Below are 22,644 nucleotides of genomic sequence, written 5' to 3'. Positions count from 1 at the left end.
AAATTCTCACCATTCTCACCATTCCTTAGGGCCTTCTGAAATCACTTCAACTGAAAGTGCCTGAGAAAGGAAACACAATAGCTGTCGAGCTAACAAAATAGTACATTCCTTTCTGATGACTAGGTGTCGCACTTTAGCTGCGCTAGGCTCTTAGATGCAGCTTTATGTTTCAAGGAGCTCAGAATTTGGTAGAGGGGAAAACAGGACAAGTGATAGCAGATCTAACTACCACATGAGCACCAAACAGCCAATAGTCAGGATAGGGACCCTAAGTATCTAGAGTAAATGGGGATGGGGGTGGCGAGTAGGTGAGAGAAAGAAGGAAGAATGTATGGAGAAGAAAACTAAATCCCATCATTGCCTTGTACTTACTGAGTCATGCCCATGCCCTCCACATGCCCCTTATTTGAAGATGAGCTGTATAATATCCACCCACACTGCTTTTATCTAGAGGATAAAATCCCCTTTAATGAAAACCACAAGTAAGTTTTTGCGCTGTTGGAAGGAATGGATTGGGAGAGTGAAAATCAAAAGGGTCAGTTCATTTCTAATTTGGTCGTAAGAAAATGGAGGCTGAAATTGTTGGAAACATAATTACAGAAGGAGGAAGCAAACTTGAAGGTGCGTGGGGAATACAATGCTGGAAGAGGTTGTCCATCAGTCAGTCAACCAACAAGCACTTCTTGAACTGATTTTTATACCAACGTAAAATGCAAAAATGGTGTTGGGTAAATGTGCTCTTCTATGATATTCAGTACAATATATAATTTAATAAGTGGAAATCTCCTAACCGCCCCCCCCCAAAAGCGTTCTATCCAAATAAAACAGGGAATTGATTAAGCACTCAGGAGTTTAATTATTAGTTTGTACAACCCGGGACAAATTACTTAATTTCTACATGTCTCATTTTCCTCCTCTATAAAATAGACATAATAGAACACAAATCCAAAGGGGAATTTCAAGTGCATTTATCATGACTCATGGTGGGAATGATGGAAACCCTTATCCTCTGCTTTCTACAGAACCTGGATCCCTGAGTAGGATCGGGGATTTGACCACATTCGGCAATAAAAGAGTAACATGCATACATTCCATCTCAGCCTCCAAACTTCCTAAATCATTTTTTCAAGAAAGTTAATAAACAGATATAAAAGAAAAGAGGATACTGGCTTTGCAGGGAAAGCATGAGCAACATCCCAAGATACTGTCACGTTAAAGAAGCCAGTTTTCAAGTAGAATATTTTACATAGACTTGCATATGAGGGTGTCCAATCTGTGTGCACTGTGCATCAAATATGGAGCCCTGTGGAGATGTGACCTCCAGGCATGGTGCCAGAACTCTGGGCAAATAAGCAAAACCATACAAATTTATCCCTGGTGACTGTACTACTTCTTGGTCCTAATGGAATAATATATCTCACCTTGAGGATTCCCACTCACAGGCACTGAGTTAAAAGAGGACACAGGTCTAAAAGCCTTGCTTATGGAAACCTTAACAATTCTCTTTCCCTGGCTGTGATATACAGATGGGTTAACCTGGGCAGAAAAGCCAGCCATGATCTGTCACTGTAGGTACAAGAGTATCATTGAAGCTTATCACCTTCCTATCTTTCTCCTTTTTCGTAGTCTAAAAGAGTAAACCCCCCTCCCATTCTCATGGGTCCTGGCCTTCAGATGTAAATATTCCATTCCCCAAACCAGCACCAACCATAATGGACAGATGGCCCATGCTGCACCCTCATGCAATTAGAAGTACTGTTCATGAGGCAGGTTACTAGAACTGATTTTCCCATAATGGATGGAACTATGCTGAGTCATCCATTGTCTTTTGCCTCTTTAATCAGTCTCAGGTTTCTTTGTGAGGCAGCTTGGTTAGCGTTAGGGAAACAACGTATGCAACAGAATTATTCTAATTGGGTAGGATACACTATTCTGGCCTCATTAGAACTATAATCCAAACAACTGAGCTAACTGGCCATAGATGGCCTTTTATGGGTCAGGGTATACTAACATCAAGTGTTCTTGCTCGTACTGATTCAAGGCGTATGCTCAAACCCAACTCCTGTTCATTGAAAGAGTAAATCTTTTTCACACTTCAGGTAGAGCAGACAATGAGACTCAGACCACCCTGAAGAAGGAAATAATCTTTTCTTAATGAATAGTTTGCATGCCTTAATCCGGTGATTCTCAGCCCTAACTGCACATTAGAATCAACCAGGGAATTTTTTTTTTTAAATACTGTTGTGAAGGTCCTACTCCAAGAGATTCTGAGGTAATTGGCATGGAATGGGACCCAGGCATTGGTATTTTTTTAAAAAGCTTCCCAGGTAATTCTAAAAGACATCCAGAGGGGAGAACTCTCCTGAGCAAAAGACGGGCCACAGGCTTTGACCTGATGTGCTGTGTTTTCTAAGGCAAGCCCAGCTGTTTAGAAGATGGATCTCTTTTGTCAGATTATCTGTCAAGGTGATCTCAATAGAAGATAAAGAATGACAACAGAAATACACTTTTTAAGAAATAATAGAAGAGCTTTTCTTTTTTGCATGAATGTATTGGCTCCTGGTTAGCCTTATTTAATCAAAATTTGCTTGACATTATTCCAATCCCCTCTCTAAGTATTCTAAATGGCAAATAACATGAAACATTTGAGAGGGGAAATTTTCTCTAAATGTCACATTAATTTCACTAGGAAATGTCCCCATCTCTAATGAGACAGCCAAGTTAACACAAGAACACAACAAAGAGACAAGAATATTTGTTTCTGAAAAACCTAAATTTTGACATTAGAAAAAAAAATGGGTCTAGAGCAAACTTTTATTTTCTGTCTCAGTGGTAAATAAGAGTCACTTTCCTATCATTTAATATATTTCTCCCAAATCCCTTCTCTAATTAGAATTCCTTATCCAAGGATTCACTGAGAGCAGACTCCTCACTTTGTTTAGGTTTAATAAAATCTTAATTTTCTGAAAACCTAAAGAATAAACACTTCTGGATAGCAAGAGTTTTTTAGATAGCTTAGTGCTTTCTCCTCTAAGAACTAAAACTTTGATTTAAAATCCTACCCATTCTGCCTTCTTTTTGAAAGTTATCACACAGTTCCTTACTGGTTCCTTAGAAGAACCTTTCTAAACATAAATCACTGTACCATGCAGGTTTTGCCTGTACACTCACTGACCCCAAAGCACTGTGTTTTTTGAGTTCTTGCCTTTAATTTTTAACACATGTCTCCCACCAACTTGCTATAGAACACTCAATATTGTTACTTCTCAGTACTATTAGTATATCAAAAGCAGCTCCTCTTCTGTTTCAAGTTTGATATTTCCACTCTGCTGTCTTGGAAACTATATAATTATATTTGTTAGAACAGTCTAGAAAATGAGAGTTAAGTTCTGGGTAGAGAGCTGAGATTTTTTTTCTGAGAGGGAAATGACGTGATCTTTACTATAGGGACTTCTGTGTAATGTTTTGGGTTTTGTTGTTGTTTGTTTTTTTTACCTGCTTAGGAGCCCTCTTTGCTAACTACTTTCTACTCGCAGCTCCTTTCTGGATATGGGAGGTTTCTAGAGAGACTTTGTGGTGGGTAGTATGTTATTATGTTAATGAGTCTGGCACATCTGAAGTCAAATACTTCCACTTTGTCAGGCCCCCAAGGTACCAGAATGCCCTACTTTAATTGTCATTTTGCATTACTTTCACAGTTCACTGAGTTGTGCCCTAGTCTCTGGAAGAGTGACTGCAACTATCTCAGCACCACATTTATCACCAGGAGAGACTTCAGCCCTAAGGAAAAACAAGCCCAATAAATGCAGATATCCAGGACTAGAATATTTGCCCAGTGGCACAAATCCCCAGGTCATGCTACAAAGTTAAAAAAGGTTACAGATGCTGAGATGAAAACAAAGATTCATCAAACCTTAAGGTTTTCATTTGAAAATGAACAGCCATTTTAAATTACACTTTAAAAATCCCATCAAACTGAAAATCATTATAACTGCGATCTGCCAACTAATTTTTTTAAATTTTTCACTCAGTCATCTTATCAATACAAATAGGAAAACTGGAATCCTAAATCAGATGCACAGCAAAATGATTTTTAAATGCTGGTTCTTGATCAATAATGATAAGATGCATAACCTTTTTCTAAAAGCGATTGCTGCTTTAGATGTTCAAATGTCATCTCACAAAGGCGTTTTTAGAAAATGAATTGACAAATTTTTTTTCCTCACTATCCTCAACACATAAAAATTAAAATGTAAATTCTATATAAAAATAAAGCCAACATGCCTCCAGTTAGAATGTATATTCAAAGACATCAATCCAGACAACAAAAGCTGGAGGAGGAATTAGTAAAGATGGAATAAAAGGCACCATCTCCAGAGCTGCCATCACTAGAAAGCTCATATTTACCCTGAACTGGAAAACAAGCTAAATAAACTTCCACTAGCCATGTCTATGAACACACCAACACTAATTCTCATGCACACACATGCACACACACGTGAGCACACACACACGCAGTTTGACTATAGTAAGCAAGGTGGTGTAGTGGGGTGACCTGAATTCCCTCCTCATGTTTGTCACTGACTCATTGATGGCCTTGAATAAATCACTTGATCCCTCTTGAAGCCTTAATTTATCTATCTAGGAAATGAAGAGAATAACCCAAATGATGCCAATGTTCCCGTCGAGCCCCCTCAAATTGTAGGATTCTAAAACAAAATGGGTCTTGTTCATGCACTGATTCATTTATTCATTCATCCATTCAAAACACATGCACCAAACCCTTAGGATGAAAAAAGAGATATAGGCTGTACCGGTAAGGAGGTCACAAGTTGATAGACCACTTGCTGGGGATGGTTAAAACATCAGCCATTCAGAAAAACATGAAACACACACACACAGAGGCACACACACATGCAGACACATGCATATACTTGTATACAGGTTATGGAGTGCAACTTTGAGAATTACACTGCAACTCTATGGAACTAAGTAGCATCCTAATGGCTTGATGGTAGTAGGTGATGTACATAGGAGGATTTGGCCTTTATATTTGTTACATGTACAAACCCATATCACAAATACAAACCACATCCCTCTCCTATCAAATGAGTTATAAAACTTATGAAGTTCTTAGAAATAGCATGTGTATATGACCTTTTGGCTCTACTTCAACAGCTTTCATCACCTTGTGTCACTACTTCTTCAATTCCATTTGCCTTTTCCTCTAGCCCATTTTGCAAAATGTTATGTGGATAATCTTCCTCGCCCACTATTTTCATCACAGCATTTCTCTTTTCAAGGCCTCAAAGAACCCTTTCAGTCGTTCCCTGTTACATTTAGCACTAAATCTAAATTAAATCTTTAGCTAAGCAGTTATCCAACACAAGTCCTCTACTTTCCTCATATCTCATTTCCTTCATTTCTAATATGTCTACATTCCTGATCATCCCACATAGCTTAGCATGTTCTCAGCATTTAGTGTACAGACTGTGTGATGTAGTTATGCATTTCCTCAGGTTCTATGATTACTTCAGTGTGTAGCATGTCAGTTCATCCTCCAACTGGATTGGAAGCTTTCATTTGAAGTGTCACTGCCACAATGCTGGACACTTAGCAAGTACTCATGTAATGAATCCATCAATGAAAGACCAGAGAAGAAACGGAAGAGGTTTAGAATGAAGCTTCTTATTGCAGTTAAAGCAGGTGACCAATTCTTTTAGGTCAAGGTGGTCTTGTTTCTTCAGAAAGTATCCATTCTGCCCACTGTCTTCTGTAGTTACAGTTTGTTCTCTGTCCTCACTCTCAACTATGACCTTATAAAAACACAGTAGTCTGGATATAACTGCCAAGGATAAGATGCCACAGTTAGGTGCTTCCTGCCCATCATCCATCAGTCCTGCCATATCTCTGGGAATGGCAGTAGTGACACATGATACTGTTTCCAAACCAGGGGTAGATAAAATTTCTGTAATAAGGTAAGGCTTTGCCTTATCTGTAGACTTCTGAGCCACAGACTTGACAGCGTGGCAGCTACTTTTCTGCATGTGGAAGGGAACTCTAGGATTCCAATGGCTTTCAGGACAGGACTATCAGTGGGAAACACAGCCCATTTAGTTAACATCTAAGTCAAGTTGAAAGAGTTCCCCTCTTGGTGGCCTTTTGTCATCACTGCTAAAATTCCACTGGCACCATTGATGTGGTCAGACTACCTAGAGGTGACAAAGGCAGCTTAGGGAAATCACTTTTCTCCACCCTCATCTTTTATTGGGTCAAAGTTGTGACTTTAGAAGAGCAACCCAGTGCAAATTTTACTACAAAGGCCTCCTTGAGAAACCTAGCAGCTTTCTTCGGGAATCCACGCAATTCAGAGGCAAAGAGCCTACTGAATGACCAGGCTAAGCACCATCCCATTATAGATAAGAACAGGCTTCTGAATAAGGCTCTGGGACCCTTTTCTAAGTCCTCTGTGGGGCACAGTGCACTTTAAAATAATATCTGCTTGGGCTTCCCTGGTGGCACAGTGGTTGAGAATCCGCCTGCTGATGCAGGGGTCACGGGTTCGTGCCCCGGTCCGGGAAGATCCCACATGCCGCAGAGTGGCTGGGCCCGTGAGCCATGGCCGCTGAGGCTGCGCGTCCGGAGCCTGTGCTCCACAACGGGAGAGGCCACGACAGTGAGAGGCCCGCGTACCACAAAAAAAAAAAAAAAAAAAAAAAAAAAAAATTAAAATAATATCTGCTTATAAAAAGCTCTGAGGAACCAGTTAATGCATATTCTACACAGGAATGCAAAATCAACAAGACTTCGGTGTGGATACAAGTAGTTTAAATAAAATGACTAACCCAATCACATGAGTCATACTATCTCATCCCACATAAACAAAATTCAACCTGAGAAGTAAATAGCCATCAACCACATTCACCAATGGAACAAACCCTGAAGTCCAATCACCATCCCCAAATATGTAACTACAACACATTAAAGCTATTTTGCAGGCTCAGAGTGCCTTTCATCTCCAAATATTAGAGTACTTTACAAGCAGGTGCCAATTGTTACTCCCCCCCATTAAACAGCCAAGAAAACAAACACACAGGTTAAGTGCTGCAGCAACATTAAATACTGACTCAGCTAGAACAAGTCACAAAAACAAGAAAAATCCCCAGGAACACTGTTCTTGGCATTACCTACTACTGAGATGGAAAGCAAACACAAGATGGAAACATCAGGGAAGTGATTAGCCTGCTTTATACTTATTTTTCTCTGAATGACTTTCTTGGCTACTTTCAGTGAGTGGGTCAGGAGAGTATAGTGTAGCAGATAGACAAAAGAAAAATTTGCCACACACTAACTGGAGATAGTTCTCCAGACCTAGATGGAGGACCCAGTCACGTAGCCTGAAGGATCCAGGGATGAGCCACTTTCTTCCCTACAACCTTGGTAACCATTTCAATTGTCCTTTAGAGGCATTTACAACCATCTTTACAAGGTGACCTAAGATGACTCGTGATGACTTAAGGGGTAGCTTCAACTTCAGAAGCTATGATTTGGTAAAGCTGGTCTAACTGACAGTAAGAAACCAATATAAGATGTCCCACAAGCAATGGCCCATGGATCCACAGTATGAGCTCTCCTGAATCCAGCCTATCTTTGAGCCCTCCTGGCTTAGAGAAGTTCCAGCACTCTGAGCTGGTCCATTTCTGCTAAATTCTATTTCATTGGTCTCAATTCTCTACTACTTAGCAGCTACAGAGCCTTGACTGCCTGCAGAGTACAATTTCTATTGAGCAAGCCTTGCCAGCTGAAAAACTTTCAGAATATTTGGAGGGAAAGCAGTGGGTGGCCCTGTGCCTGTGGGCCAAAACAACACCCCCAAATCCAGTTCCAGCCCCAATCTCATTATTTATATTATACATCACTTAAAACCCAGTTGTCTCCACAAGCTTATTTAAGAGTGAAGGAGTAACAGCCTTTGGCATACCATTCTAAATTCATTTCCCTTGTACCGTCTTGTTGCTCAAGCAATGTGTGATCATGCTGACAAAAAACAACCGAGTTATATACCATCTTAGAAATAGTGAATGTGTTAGCTTCCAATATTAATGTTTTCTAATTAGATGCAACTCAATAGATCATTTTCTTGTTTGTCGTCAATGAAATCCTCCATAGTTCTCTTTTGGTGTAGCTATTTTGATTACCACCATGGCAAACACAGGGGTGTCTCAGTTCACTGGGATGCATAGAGGAAAGGGTGTGCACACAGAGCATCCACTACCAAAATGTAAACAGATTATTTACTTCTGATCTTAAATACTAATTTCAAATTTAATGAGGCACAATAAACATTTCTCAAAATCAGACTCCATCGGTTGCTTAACATTGGCAACCCTCTAATTATGACTGGAGTTTAAATAAAGGGCATTTGGTTTTGTTGAAATTATTAGGCACTGAAGGAAATCCACAGTAACCTCCAATTTCTAGTGACTTAAACAAGCATTGCAGCAAATCAGTGTTGGAGACAAGACAAAGCTTACACTTCGGCATCACCTTATGAAGCATCAATGAGAAGCAATAGGAAGAGGAATGATTGAAGGAAGTAACGGAAATGTTTACTCATTCTTTCAAAATGCCTACCCGTCCTCCCAAATCCTTACAGACCTTCTTGTTTTATGCCAGGGTGGGGGTGGTGAGGGTAGGCTGGAATTTGACCTGATTTTGTGAACAGAGATCAATCAAAAGGCTACTATCTGACGTAAGAGTGCTGACAACCATGCACAGTAAATCCGTAATTACACCTTGAAAAGTGGCTAATACTATGAGCAGTTTGAAATTGTCAGAGTATCAGAAATCTGTAATGTAGTTATGCAATGCACCAACAGAACAACAATTACTAAAGCACCTTGCATGTATATGGAACCTTTTATCACAAAGAATTTCAGAAAGTTTAAAAAGGGTTTCAGGAGAGAGAAAAAAATGTACTTAACCTTTGAGAAACCATAAGATAGAGGAATACTCTTAGATGGGCAGAAAACAGACACCCAGGTTAGAAGCTGGGCCTGAAGGTAGCTACAGAGCTACAGAGCTCTACAGAGCTCATGGCACAGAATTTTCCTTCTCATCCATCCAGCAAGACTTCCAGGAGGTGCTTGATAAGTGAAACGGAGCAGGTGCCTCCTGTCAATATCATCCTGAAAGAATTAGCATTTGGAAATGAACCCGATACACAACAACTTGCCCTTTTGTCTTTTTTTTTTCTTTTTTTCCCTTTTAACCAACATTAACTAGTTAATTCTGCTACTATAAGCTAAATAAATATTAGTAACCCCATTAACAGCAGGACAAAACAAGTTAAGAGACTTGCCCTCTGCTAGAAAGGAGCACTGTCACATCTGCAACTACAATTCAAGATTTCTCACTGCAGGTCCTGTGCTCACACCACTAGGTCACACCTCATTAGGATTCTGGGAAATGCAATGAAATAGAAGTAATTAAGACTGGCTGACTGGATGTACTATTTGGGAGAAAAAAAAATACCCTAGCTTGCTTGAACATGACAGGTTCAAGGGCAGTGAACACAACTAGAGCAATTTCCTCCTGCATTAAGATTAAGAAATAATGAGGGGGAACACCTCACCCTCCCTCTCCCATCATACTCCCAGCAGCAAAAACCAGGAACAATTCCAAACTTAGCTGTCAAAAAAAAGAAAAAACCTTAATGCTGTCAGAAACATAACACTGTACCGTGCCTGGGAGTCCTACCACTCAACCTGTACAAGTAACTTCTATGTTGCTTTCTCCACACAGTTCTTAGTGTCCTCCCTCCCCAGCTTTCTCCTGGCCAGTCTTTCAAATACTCTTTTTTAAAAAAATAAATTTATTTATTTATTTATTTATTTTGGCTGCATTGGTTTCTTTTTTTTAACATCTTTATTGGAGTATAATTGCTTTACAATGGTGTGTTAGTTTCTGCTGTATAACAAAGTGTATCAATTATACATATACATATGTCCCCATATCTCTTCCCTCTTGCGTCTCCCTCCCTCCCACCCTCTCTATCCCACCCCTCTAGGTGGTCACAAACCACCGAGCTGATCTCCCTGTGCTATGCGGCTGCTCCCCACTCACTATCTGTTTTACACTTGGTAGTGTATATATGTCCATATATACACTACCACTCTCTCACTTCGTCCCAGCTTACCCTTCCCCCTCCCCGTGTCCTCAAGTCCATTCTCTAGTAGGTTTGCGTCTTTATTCCCGTCCTGCCCCTAGGTTCTTCATGACCATTTTTTTTTTTAGATCCCATATATATGTGTGAGTATTTGTTTTTCTCTTTCTGGCTTACTTCACTCTGTATGACAGACTCTAGATCCATCCACCTGACTACAAATAACTCAATTTCGTTTCTTTTTATGGCTAAGTAATATTCCATTGTATATATGTGCCACATCTTCTTTATCCATTCATCTGTCGGTGGACACTTAGGTTGCTTCCAAGTCCTGGATATTGTAAATAGAGCTGCAATGAACATTGTGGTACATGACTCTTTTTGAATTATGGTTTTCTCAGCTCTTTCTCCATTTCTGGTACACTCACTCCTCATCCTGGTCTGCCCAATACTTCTGTCTACTTGATAACAAAGAAAGATTTTGTTTGGGGTTCAACCAGTACAAATAGGTGCGGGCAGTCATATCTTCATTCATAACACACACACAGGTACACGCAGATTACATATAATTTTTGTGAGGGAAAGAGTGTTGTGTTTTTGTGTCTCCATATTAAAAATTGCTTGTTCCTGGTTGACACAGCTTCAGTTAGGGCCATAAGTCACCCTGGTGATTGTTTCTGCAGGTTGTTTTAAGCTTAGACAAGAACACAGACTATTCAAAGAAAAGTCCTAGAAACCCTCCAAATACAGAGCCTTCAAGGTGAAAATTGCTGTGTGACCTTGCAGAAATCACTGAACCTCTCTGACCTGAAATTTCCTAATCTATAAAATGGAAATAGCACCTGTCCTAACTATCTTACAGAGTTGTTATAAGGATCAAATAAAATAATAAATGTGCAGGTGCTTTCTAAAAGTGAACTGCCCGACAAATGACAGGTCATCTGATTATCTGGTTATAAACTTGATTTCTCTTGAATACTCATTTCTATTTGCAACTAAATTTCCAATATTTTTCTGAGGTTTCCTACTAGGATATTTTATCTCATTCTCCCCCTATCTGTACTATCAGGAAAAGAAATAATGCAGTGAACAGTCTTGTTTTCTGGCATGAGAGATAAATATATATATATACATGGACCCAACTTCTCTAATTGCTGATTCAACACCTTAGCTGGAGTGTGTGTATGTGTGTGTGTGTGTGTGTGTGTGTGTGTGTGTGTGTGTGTGTGTGTGTGGAGAGAGAGAGAGAGAGAAAGACAACTCATCTAAAGAGAGTTGAAACAACCTCATAACATCTGAAATTATGTGAAAGGCAAGATTTGAGACATATTAAAATCCTTTATAAACTAGTTTTCCTTCGCCCCATTTGCTTCCTCTGTTACGATTGAACTGTCATGGAATCTCTTTTTAAAAAGAAGGAAGGGGCTTCCCTGGTGGCGCAGTGGTTGAGGGCCCACCTGCCGATGCAGGGGACACGGGTTCATGCCCCAGTCCGGGAGGATCCCACGTGCCACGGAGTGGCTGGGCCCGTGAGCCGTGGCCACTGGGCCTGCGCGTCAGGAGCCTGTGCTCTGCAGTGGGAGAGGCCACAACAGTGAGAGGCCCACATACTGCAAAAATAAATAAATAAATAAAAATTAAAAATAAAAAAAAGAAGGAAGGAAGAAAGAAAGCAAGAAAGGAAGGAAGGAAGATAGAAAGGGAGGGAGGGAAAGGGAAGATGAAAGAAAGGAAGAAAGAAAGGAAGGAAGAGAGAGAGAGGGAGGGAGGGAGAGGGAGGGAGGGAGGAAGGAAGGAAGGAAGGAAGGAAGAAAGAAAACCTCATCCCAGGGTTAAGTAAAGCACATTAGCATGCATAATTCAGAGCAGTCAGCTGGAAAGGAGCCATTCAAAGCCTAGTGTAGTGTGTGGATAGAAAAACATGGTTAAAGGGCTGGAACAGCTTGACCAGGGCCTTCTAAGTTCCAAAGAAATGAAAGTTCAACTCAGAACCACCCTGGAGCCTACTGTGGGCTCATTCTACCATTCCTTAGAGCTGTGCTGTCCAATGGCATAGATACTATGTCCAATAGCACAGATATATGTAGTAATTTAATTTAAATTAGCAAAAATCAAGTTAAATTTTTAGTTCCTCAATCACAGTAGCCATCTTTCAAGTGCTCAGTAGGCAAATGTGGCTAAGCATATTAAACAGCACAGATATAGAATATTTCCATCATCCCATAAAGTTCTATTGAACAGTGCTGCCTTAGACAGACTGTTGGCCTGTGACTCAGGACTCTCCAGTTCTGAAATGTGATGCCCTTGGTGACCTAAGGAAATATAAGGAGTAGACTTACCTCTATCACATCATGTAACACATTTTATTACCTATATGTCAGCCCCATGAGACTGGAAACTCCTTGAAGGCAAGGACCACGTCTTTAGTGTCTGTATCTTCAGTGCCTGTCACCATTCCTGGCACAGAGCAGGTACTCACCCAATACTTGCTAGTCAGCTAACAGCTGATGTTAGACCTGTCCATCAGATAGGAAGAGCTCATTTGTCTCTTCCATAGATGAAATGTAAGGATTTGCAAAACTCTTTTAAGAATGGCTACTGTGCTTCCTAGACTTGTATTTCTTTCAACATTTCTCAAGAATTTAGATTGTAGGGAGGACTGGCTTAAGTTAAAACTACCCTTCTGTCTCCTACCCCTGTAAACCCATCTCTTTCATTCATCCAAAGAATCACTTGTGAACCTAAAAAATTAGAATGGTATGTTTATTAACATTAAGATGCCAGTGTATAATACACGTCATGATGAACATGATACAATCTACACGTTTAAAGAAAGTTTTTACAATCTAATACAGTGAGAAACACCTGCAGGGCTGTGTCTCTCAATGGCCCAATTTAAAAAATTATTTTCTTAAATAGCACCTTGTTTCAGTATGGTGACTGTTTTTCACACAGCCTTGCTCTATGCTCTTTTCCAATAACCACAACAATCTTAAGAAGTACATAGGCAAGGTATTATCTTCCCTTTTTAACAGATGGAAAATATGAGGCCCAGAGAGTTTTTGAATTCAAAATCAATAGCCAATTTTTGGCAGAGTCAGAGCAAGAACCTGAGACTCTTGCTTCCCAGACCAGGGGAACTTCCACCCAGTCTAACTTTATAGACAGTAGGAAATGGAAACCCAGTTGGCCAACACTGCTTTTGCTTTCAATCTATAGTCTCTTCTGAGTTCTATCTTTCATAAATTACAAAGAAATACATCCTTTTATGCAATATTAATTATTTCTTCAGATCATAATAGAGCCCTCAGTTGCTTTTCTGCCAAATGTGGTCATTTGCAAAGGTTCTTGAAATCATTATTGCAGTCTGACCATGCTATGCCCTAGGCTTTGAAAAATTCCCTTTTGGCCTCATGACCGTCACAGAATCAGATACTCAGAGAGCATTAAAGCACAAAAAGATCTTAGAGAGTATCTAATCTCTCTGTGTCTCTCTTCCCTCGCTGTCTCTCTGTTTCTCTGTCTTTGTCTCTCTCTCTCTCTCTCTCTCTCACACACACACACATGCACACACACGCACACACAGTCAATATTTTTAAGACAAAGAAATGGGCCCAGGGAACCTCACCACCACCCTCAAAGCATCACAGCTGGTTATTAGAAACCCAGACATAAGTTTAAAACTCATCTCTTCAGGTACCCAGGCCAGGGCTCATCTCTTTCCACCTGCCCAGCTCCTTCCTGTTATTTCTTCTAAGAGGTCCCCAAAGAATAACACCTAATGCTGTAAATTCTGTCAACAAAATTTCTAAAGGGAGGGAAACGTAAAATTTAGTGCAAATGATGTCTGTAAATCATTTTTTGTCAATATCCTATCATTAAGAAAAGTAATTGTTCCTCAGGGTACTGCAGAAAGAAGATGTATGATCCACCCAAGGAAACAGACTGTTTTTAGCTGAGTGATCCGAAAAAAGTCTAATGATAAAGCTCGGTGAAATACAGCCTCATTCTAGCAAATGACTTGCTTTGTTGCCACTTAAATTGCTCATCTATAATTGCTAGAGATAAACTGCAATCAAAATACAGTATCTTCTATTAGTCTTGCCCACTGGAGATTGTTTGATCATACTGAAATTATTGAAAAGGTAAATTTGCTCATTTTTACTGCCTCAGTGGAAACAGGCATTAGACCACTGAGGGGGTCTAGACTGATAGCAAGTGTTGCTTCCTGGTGAGGGAGCTTTTCTCTTCTCTGAATAGGACTGAGGTCCTGCCTCTGTGACTAACAACTAAGCAGGAAAGGAGGAATCTGATCTGCCCACTTCCTCAAAGCATCATTCTCAGGCTTACTTGCTTCACCTGTGTTGGAGTCATACCTTTGTAGTTCAGATGTCACTAATTTACATTTGGTGATCATTCTGATAGAGCTAGGCTGCTGTATCTATTTTTAAAAACGTTTGCTGGGCAAATTATGGTGTAAATAAGATTACAAGGGAAGTGTTTAAACTACTCAAGAGAATTGTTTTTAAGCACTTTAGAAGCAATTTACAAACAATAAATATGTTAATTGCACATCATTCTTATTTATTCATTAAAGCAGATCCAAGGACTTCTACTTGGCAAAACTTCCTGGCAAGGGCTTTGTTAGTCTACTTCTTATTGCTCTATGAACTTGAAAGTAATAAAATTGCATTTCTTTTCTATCTATAATTCCGATTGGCCTTCCCTCAAGTTAGTCTCAATTAATCAGATTTGACTGTACTAAATAAAGGCTGAGTAAACTGACAAAGCCAACAGCCCAAGGTCGAAAGATGTAAAAGTCACAGAGAATCCAGCGCTATGTTTAAGACTTTTCTTTGCACAAACTATAAGCACCCAGCAGTGAAAAATGGTAGATGGGAGTAATGGGGGAGGGGAGATAGAGGAAAAGCAAAAAGATCATTCAGAGCCTTCCCCACAACTGAAAAGAGTTGCCTCATGCTTCCTGGCTGTCCTTGACTGCTGTTTAGAACAAATGGAAGCAATACACAGCTTAGGCCCGAAATAATTTAATTCAATTCAACAAATACTATTAAAACTATGTGCCAGGCCCCATAGTAGATGCTAAGGGTATGGAGATGTATCAGATTCCACTCCTGCCCTCAAGGAATCCACATTTCTAGTGTTGGGGACATGTAAGTAAAGAGAATTATAATGCCATGTTGTAAGTGCTATGACAAGGGTATATATGTGTGGGAGCACAGAGGAGAGAGCAACAGAGAAGAAGTTTCCTCTAGGTGACACTTGACATCAGAACTGCTTTCAGATACATGCAATCTAAGGTGGGGGATGGAACTAGGGAAATCATTTGTTTGGGGGAAAGAGTTTTCTTCTCTCTAGCTCTAATTCTTGATTTTGCAAGCTACGTGTTAGTGTCAGGTGTGAGAGAAAGAGAGCATAAGCCGTGCTTAATAAAAGCAAGCAACTTCCCTACAGCCACAAATCCAACTGGATTTGGGCTGGCTCTTCTGTAAAGTTTGAAAGACAAGTTACATTCAGTACAAGTGCTCAAAAAATCAATGTCTAAAGGGGTAGCTATTTAAACCACAGAGACTTACTTCTGAGCCAGGAAAGGTTTTCACCAGTGGTCAGATGTTCATGACCTTCAAATTCTGTTTTGCAGCCTTTGCATAAAGACGAGTCCAGAGACAAGTCGCCCCTAGCTTGGATAGTCTCTTAAAAGGTGCCTTACTTAGTCCACTTGTCAGAGGTAAGAAAGAAGATGGAGCTCTTTCCTACAGCAGCCTGCAGGTGGAGACCTTCACTTTCCTTGCCTGGCTGACCCACTTGCTCTCAGCCTTACAAGAGGTTACCATAAAACTTGCACATTTGGTGACGAGCAGAGTGAGCACTTTCTTTTCTCCTTTTATGGAGTCTAAGAATGTGGATTTTATGCTTTTTCCCTTCCTCTTCTGATTGCCTGACATTGTGCGTTTTTTTCCAGAAGAAGCTGAAAGTTCTTGGGTCACCCTCTTGCCTTCCAGATACCGCTGGAACCGTAGTTCCTCCCTATCACCAGGTAACTGAGTGCCATCCCTGGAGCCCTGATCCCATCCAGTACCTCAAAGTGAGGGAAGGTCACAAGAGGAAACAAGGGAAATTTTGGCTTGTTCACAAACACTGTCTCTGCTCTGGATGACTCTCAAGCCAGACTTTCTGTCTACTACAGGCCTTAAGCCAACAATGTACACGTTGTGTTTCTGTGCAAACAAAAGATTACTTTTATCTCTTCCCTCACAAGTTTTCTCCCCTGTGCTTTAAAAAATAAATGAATAAGGCATGAGAAGATAGACAATTAATAAATAAAGGTATGAGTGACCTCTCCCTACGTGTTCTAAAGATAATGAGGCTCCTATGGAGGTCAACCATTTCATAAAATTTGACTTTTGAACATTTGTTTTCATAAGTTAATATTTATCTGTCATTTGCAATGATGATGATGATGATTAGAAGTGTTTTTTAGAAAAAGAGCCTATAAACCAGAAAATCTCAAAATTTCCCACTACATGCTCACCTTCTCAATATTCCTAAGAGGAAAACAAACAACATTCAAGGTTATTCCAAGATACTAACTCCTTCCTAACTCCACTAAAAGCACACCACTACAAAGCTGCAAAGGATGTCGAGAAGATGGAAAACAGCATAGTAGCAATCAGTCCATCCTTTCTAGGACCTTGCCTCTGCCTGTGGTGTTTTTTTAATGATGAGAAGATTAAATATAGCACTCCACAAGCGGAAGGGAAATCCCCATGATCACCCAAGGATCCATAAGGTTTTAGCCTTATACCTGAGACTGATCTTCCAGGCTGAGTATGTAAAGGCTGTTGTGCTGGTCAAACAATTAGCTAGTACTGGGTTCAAACAGTATATATTTTTACTCAAAGTAACTAATTCAAAGTTCAAACATTAGGAAGAAGAATGTTTTATACTTTTGGGACATTTTGGTTTCAGTATTTTCATTTCAACACATTTTCCCAGTGCAGACCAATGATAATGTTGGCTTCATGCAATTGACTTTTTGCCTCCATCATAATGAAGCAATAGAAATGTTGTTCCACAAATGACGTGGTCTCCTTGATCAGTTTCTTAACCTTCTTTGAAGCTTACTCTAGTCTGTCAGTGTCCTGCTTAAAATAAGGCGATGCAGGATTGAACGTAATACTCCAGATGTAATCTGAGCAGCAAAGAGTTCAGAGGAGCTAATCCTTTCCATAATCGGCAAACTCTACTTTATTAATGAGGCCTAAGATCCTATCTGTTTTAGCAATCCACTTAACCCCAACTTGCTCTCCTCATAACATCTCTATCCTTCCTGAAGACTCCTTCCATTTTGGCATTACCAGTCCCACTCCAGATTGACATTGGGTTGGAACTTTCAAAAAAACCACCAGATAGGCAAGCAGAGCCACTGAAGAGTAGACCAAAAAGGAAAGTAACAGAATTCCCAAACAAAAGAAATTCTCCTGAAAAGGAAAGCGAACAGGCCAGCTAATAGAGTTACCAGCTAATAGGTTACCTAGATAGAGAGGACAATTGGAGACTGCCAGAGTTAAGGATATGGAGAAGAATGTCATAGCCTTGCCTGTTGCACTCTTTACTTGAAAACAGCTAATTACTCCTGCTCACCAAAGTTACACCACATGGACATAGAGATTATCATACTAAGTGAAGTAAGCCAGAGAGAGAAAGACAAATATCACATGATATCGCTTATATGTGGAATCTAAAATGTGATACAAATCAACTTATTTACAAAACAGAAACAGACTCAGACACAGAAAACAAACTTATGGTAACCAAAGGGGAAGGGGGAAGGGATAAATTAAGAGTTTGGGATTAACATATACACACTACTATATATAAAATATTAGATAGCCAACAAGGACCTACTGTAGAGTACAGGGAACTATACTCAATATTTTGTAATAACCTATAAGGGAAAAGAATCTGAAAAGAATACATATATATTATATATGTATAACTGAATCACTTTGCTGTACCTGTACACCTGAAACTAACACAACATTGTAAATCAACTATGCTTCAATTTTTAAAAAATGAATTGGGGACTTCCCTGGTGGTCCAGTGGGTAACACTCTGCGCTCCCAATACAGGGGACCTGGGTTCAATCCCTGGTCTGGAAACTAGATCCCACATGCCACAATTAAAGATCCCACATATCGCAAATGAAGATCCCGCATGCAGCAGTGAAGATCCTACATGCCATAAGTAAGACCCAGTGCAGCCAAATAAATAAATAAATATTTTTTTAAAAAAGAATTGTACCAACAATGCAGGGAACATAAAAAAAAAAGTAACACCACATAGCACATAAGGGCAGAAATCAGCATAAATAACCAAACTGTTGTCTACTTGAAGAATAAATGGAAAGAAAAAAAGTTAGCTAAACTATATTCCACAGATGTCAATTTAAAAGTCATAACTTTATAATAAGTCATGCTCTCCTGGACACACATTCCCCTCACCTCTTCTTTTGCTCTTCTATTCTCCACCCACTAGCCTTTCTACACTATTAAGAATTTGGTAAATATAGTCAATTATTCTAAAGGTGCCCAAACTCTCATTTCAACTTGTTTCCCAGTTAATGTACCATAGCAGACAATGAATCGCTATTACAAGGAACTAAAAATAAAAATGTTTCAGAGTCTGTAATTGGCTTGTCTTGTTGGTCTTTTTAGGGAGCCAAAGTACCAGTTCCAGGATATTAGCCCTTGGTTCATAGGAGAATAAAATATTTCATGAAAATACTTTGCTCTCCATGGTTTAAAAATAAAAAGGATGCATTTTATCCTACAGTCTTTCATTTTAGGGGGTTTTGAATCTTTGCAGGCACAATGAAAGGAGAAGAAAAAACAAATAGGCACTCTGCTCTGAAAGTCAGCCATTACTTCATTTAAGCTTTTCCTCCTTTTAAGTTAGTTCTTCTAGTAGCCCCACAAATTCACAACATCAAACAGTCATTAATTTGTTTTCCAGAAAAATACAGTCGTATATATGTGTGTGTGTTTAAAATCAAATGCCAGTAATTAGCTAGGATGGAGGCTGAAGGTATCTATATGCAATTATGGCAATCAGACATTTGAAATCACAAATTCATGGATCCCTAGATACAACCAAAACCAAATGAGACTTGCTGTTTTGTAATCATGTCACCATGGTCCTTCCTACTATAATCCAGTGAGACCAAATGTTCAGTGGTTTGTCGGTGTGGCCTTTAGCCTCACAGAGTTGGTAGCTGTGTCCTGGCCTCCATGTGTGGTACATGTTAGTACCCTGTACTGCTTTCCATCACACTTATCATGATTGCAAGTAATTATCTGCGTAACCATTTTTTACTGTCTCATGTACTATACTCTGGGCTCCATAAGGGTAGGAGAAATATCTGTTTCGTTCTTAAATGCATATCCCATGTAGGATACAAAGGTAGTAGGTAGGGTAGGTACTAATGAATGAATGACCTATGGGCCTGGCTGGAGAAGAGTCTGTGTGTGAAGTGAAAAGGAATAAAAATAGGTTTCACTGAAGTCTTACCTAACCACCCTATTTAAATTTGCAAAATTTCTCCAATACTCACAGTCCCTCTTTTCTGTCTTTCTCCATAACACCCATCTTCTAAAATATCATATATTTAACTTATTTATTTTGTTTATTATCTCTTTCCCCCTAATAGAATGTAAATTCCATGATGTTAGGAATTTTTGTCTGTTTTGTTCACCGCTCTTCCTGGAACCCTGAAAACACTGCCTTGCGTGAAGTAGGTATTCAATAGCTACTTGTTGAATGAATTACTGTTCTTTATGGGCTAGGCAAATGGCTACACATACCAAAAAAATTTAATAGTAAATGTGTGATACTCATTCTAAATTTTGTAAGGGCACACCAGAGAAATGGGGCCTACACTGGCCCCCTTTGTCAGTTTTTCGGCTTCCTAAGATGTCAGAACATGGTCCTGTTTTACTAGAGGACCCCACCCACCTCCATTTCCCATGTGTCCTATGTCCTCCAAGCGTCACCAAGCCACTTCAGGCAACACAAAGCCTTTCTTTCCTAACAGGGCAGCTGTAGGTAAAATAGAGAAGGAAACTGCCTTTTCCTGGTAATGAGATTCCGTTGCGACATGGGAAGAAAGTGCTGTGGTCATTTCTAAAGTATTAGCCTAATGCCCTCTACTAAAAGCTTTTCCTAGAATTGTCTCCCAACTCAAATTTTATGGGTCAGCCAGAATGCTGCCCCCTGACCTAGAAGTCTCAATTGCCAAAGAGGCAGAGAAGCAAATTCCAGATGCCAAAGAAGCATCTGGAATTTGTACTAGAACTACTAGAAGCCTCTCGCTTTTCTGGAAAACTCTGCTAGCTTTCTGTGGAAGAAAGGACTTTGGATCAGAGATACTTGGGTTCAAGCCCTGATTTATATGTGACCTCAGGAAAATTACTTAACCTTTAAATACTTCAGTTTCTTCATCTGTAGAAATAGGATAATACTGCTTCCAGTCTCAAAGGGCTGTTGTGACTATCGTTAGTTAATATAAGAAGGATCAAGCCCAAGAACTGATGTAGATTCAGTGTCCAATTAATGTCCTCAGATCCCTTCCCTCCTTGGATCCCTTCTCCTTGTTTTATGGGAAAAACAGGGGGAAATCGATTTGCTATTCAAAAGCACAATAAAAAATCTTGAATTCTTGTTGCGAACAATGGTATCCTCTGAAAGGATGATCTCATTGGGGAAAACTGGTTTCATTTTTAACGTCTCCCTTAGTCTTTTCTTTGCACTATAATAAGGAAAACAACTTAATATGCTGAGATTCACAGAGAAGAAACTTGGACTTTTTCCCCTTACTCTTCCAGGAGAAAGCTCTTCAGAGCTAGCCCCTTTTCCTTTCTTTGAAAAAAGAGCAAAACCACCACCAGGCAATGTTAGAGAGTCCCCAAGGCATTAAATTTTTAAAAGGCCTCCAACAAAATTAAAACTTGGAAAACCTCAGAGGGGCAACTTCCTTGTGAGGGAAAAATAAGAAAACCAATACAATGAACAGGCTAGAAAGCAAGGCAAGAAAGTTCTAGATGAGAAAAAAAACAAAGCAGGGCTCTGCCAAAAGTGGAAGCCAGAGGGACGGTCCTTTGGGGGCTCTCACATGTGACTAAAAGGAAAAACAGCAGCCTCAGGGAAGTGACGATTTAGCTCCTCTTTTTAACTACATTTTTTTCCAGTGTGGCTTGTGCTTGCTGGCTCTGAAACCTCCAAAAGTAGGAGAAGATTCCCTAAAATAAGGGTTTCTCTAGGGGAGTCACCTTTGGAGGCTGGGTGGTTTTCATTGATTTAAAAAGTAGCTTTCTTAGAAGAAAGCTTTATGGAAGAAACGGGAAAATCGATTTTGCCTTCCAGAAAGCAAACTTTTTTTAAAATTTTACCTCTCCCCTTTTGATAATGCATAGGCAATACCTTGGGAAAAGGGGGCCAAATAACAGTTATTAATTACCCTAATTAACCCAATTCATGAGACATATTTGTATGGCTGTCATGACAACTGCTTTGACTAACTTGCCAAGAATAGCTTAGCTGTCCATTCAAATAAATCCCTGATAATTACCAGTCTAGTTTACTGGGCTTCTGTGATAATAATAATTAGTGTTACTGTGCAAAAGGTCACATTAAACAATTTATGAATGATGCATTTTGCATGGTAATTATGTGAGTCACAGGCAATGTACAGAATGTTCACCATTGTGCTATTAATGTGGAAGGAGGTGGTCAAATTTGAGGCAGTGACTGACTCTATGGTCTTTATCGCTAAAAAGGAGCAACAGGGGGAAAGTGGTAACTGTACTATGAACTAAGACCTGTCCGAAGAATAGCAGGGTACACTGTAACCGACTCTTCCTCTGAAGCCATAATCCATAAGTGATGGTCACAGTCTTGGATTCAAAAGGGGATGAAATATGAAATAGTTGAGTTAGGGAAGTACATACCCTGGTAAGAGTATTTGAGAGGGTAGGTATGCTGCGTTACACATAGTAGGATCTCAGTAAAGCCTCAGGAACAGTGTTCAGGAATAATAAAGTCTGCGTCCAGATGTGCATGTTAAGCCCTGTGCGGTAAGGACAAACCTCAGAAAAGTCCCCTTGACAACTGGTGATGACCTTGGTCAAGTAAGGAGGTAAGGCATTTCAGTTGAAAGATCAATGTTTTATTATTCTAATGAAACACTGTTATGGTCCACATCTTTGAAAAGTAACACATCTTTGAAAAATGAGTTCTGAATGTCACTGTCACTTTTCCATACTAGTAAAACGTCTTTACACTCCACAATTAGAATAGGAAATACAGATATCATACTCTGGGTTTTAGATGCACTATAAATTTGACTAGTTAGAAAAGATTGAGTCAGTTGCAAAAACATTGGTCCTGCCTCCTCTTTCTAC

The 22,644-nt window shown here is 39.7% G+C and overlaps 1 protein-coding gene across 2 annotated transcripts in view; it reads right to left on the bottom strand.

Moving 5' to 3' along the window:
- PCDH19 (protocadherin 19) overlaps positions 1-22,644 on the bottom strand; it is a 102,929-nt gene that overhangs the window by 47,383 nt on the left and 32,902 nt on the right. The gene's annotated exons all lie outside the window — the stretch shown is intronic.

The sequence above is a fragment of the Kogia breviceps genome, chromosome X (genome assembly GCF_026419965.1).
Source record: "Kogia breviceps isolate mKogBre1 chromosome X, mKogBre1 haplotype 1, whole genome shotgun sequence".
In the NCBI taxonomy this organism is placed as follows: Eukaryota; Metazoa; Chordata; class Mammalia; order Artiodactyla; family Physeteridae; genus Kogia; species Kogia breviceps.
The sequence above is the reverse complement of the archived record's forward strand: the minus strand, read 5'-3'. Positions and strand labels throughout refer to the sequence as shown.